This window comes from Durio zibethinus, unplaced genomic scaffold (genome assembly GCF_047325235.1).
Source record: "Durio zibethinus cultivar Kanyao isolate XHJ-2024 unplaced genomic scaffold, ASM4732523v1 HiC_scaffold_213, whole genome shotgun sequence".
Taxonomy (NCBI): Eukaryota; Viridiplantae; Streptophyta; class Magnoliopsida; order Malvales; family Malvaceae; genus Durio; species Durio zibethinus.
Window position 1 is genome coordinate 5,330 of NW_028322836.1, and position 2,171 is coordinate 7,500.

Here is a 2,171-nt window from a genome sequence, read left to right on the forward strand (position 1 = left end):
TCGAGTTATTTGAAGATGCAAGGCAGATTCAAAAAGATTAGTTTATTTGTGTTATTTATAATATTCGTAATATTATTATTATTAATTATATTATTAATTTCTTATTAATTAGAATAGAAAAGCTTAATATTAATAAAAGTATAAAAAAATAAAAATATATTGTATTCATACAATATGGGTTAATTTGAATTCTTATTGAGGCTTTTTCTTCCTAAATTATCTATTTATTTCATATAGATTCATATAGAAGGAAATTGATTTCATATAGAAGGAAAAAGTATAGATAGATTACTATGTATCGACTGAACCAATGACTATTCATGATTCCATAATTGAATCAATGTTCCAAACTAGAGGAATGTTATGGTAAAACTTCGTTTGAAACGATGTGGTAGAAAGCAACGTGCGACTTGAAGGACATGATCGGCTGTGGATGTCAAAACCCACCACCTTCCATTATGTAGAAATGAAGGTGCTTTTGGCTCGACATCCTTTGTTCTGTTCTATTATAATCCGTCTTTTTGTTGGGTTGTAATGTAAATAGTACAGGATGGAGCTCGAAGAGAAACATCCATTTTTCAGGGGCAAGGATCTAGGGTTAATTAATGGAAATAAATAAGTTGGAACAACTTCGTAAGTCTATTTTTGATATAGAAATCGAAAAGCTCCGATTCAAACTATTTTCAAATCAAAAAGAAAAATTGTTGGAATTGGTAAAACTCTTTCGATCAAAAGTGTATAATGCGGGAATTAATCGTTCATATGATTCTTTGATAGAAAGAAAAAAAGAGAGAAAAAGGGGCATGTTGCTGCCATTTTTGAAATGATTAAATATCGCCGAAGTAATGTCTAAACCCAATGATTCAAGACAAAGATAAAGGATCCTAGAACAAGGAAATACCCTTTTCAATTGTCTCAACAACTAGATCAAAATGAAGAATCGAAATCGATTCTAAACGAGACAAACAAAAAAAGGGGTTAGAGACCACTCAATAAAAGAATGCCTAAGGATTTTTTTTTGAGCATTTTGAGAGTTATTTGACTTGAGTTATGAGAGTACGAATGCTTTTTTCTTCTTTTTTTTTGAAAAAAAAAAGACGGGTTTAAATGTCTAATTGATTTGCCGGGTTTATGGATCTTTTTGACATTCTAATTACATACATTATAATTCCATACATAGACATAACTTTTAATAGACATAACTTTTAATCATTTTTTTTTTTTTTTCTCGAGCCGTACGAGGAGAAAACTTCTTATACGTTTCTAGGGGGGGGGTATTATTTAACTACATCTATCCCAATGAGCCGTTTATCGAATCGTTGCAATTGATGTTCGATCCCGAAGAGAGGGAAGAGATCTTCGAAAAGTTGGTTTTTATGATCCGATAAATAATCAAACCCATTTGAATGTTCCCGCTATTCTCTATTTCCTTGAAAAAGGAGCTCAACCCACAGGAACTGTCCATGATATTTTAAAGAAGGCCGGGGTTTTTACGGAACTTAGTCTTAATCAAACAAAATTCAATTAATGAAATACAAAAAAGAGGGGGTGGATGACTCATATCTAGCTTTGTATAAATTTTTCTTTATAATTTCCTCCCCCCTCTTTTGTTTTATTCATACTTTTTTATTTATTATTCGTATTTCTTATTGCTTTGCTACTATAGAATACCGTGTTCTATAACAGATTTTATTGAGCTAATTTTATTGATATAAAATATAGAGAAAAAAGATCAATTGAATAAATGAAGTAATTGCATTTAAAAAAATAACATAAAATAAGATAAAAAAAAAAAAATAACATAAAATAAGATAAAAAAACAGAGAAAATAACAAGAAAAAATAACATATAAAAATAGAAAATATTAATAATAATTAATAATAAATAATAATAATTAATAATAAATAATTAATAATAAATATTATAATAATAAATATTATAATAATAAATATTATAATAATAAAAATAATAAATATTATAATAATAAATATTATTAATAATAAAAATAATAAATATTATAATAATAAATATTATTAATAATAAAAATAATAAATATTATAATAATAAATATTATTAATAATTAATAATAAAAAATACAATATAATAAAAAAAAAAAAAAAAATTGACTTAATTCTTTTTTTCATTGTATTTTTTTATAGTCTTTTTTATAT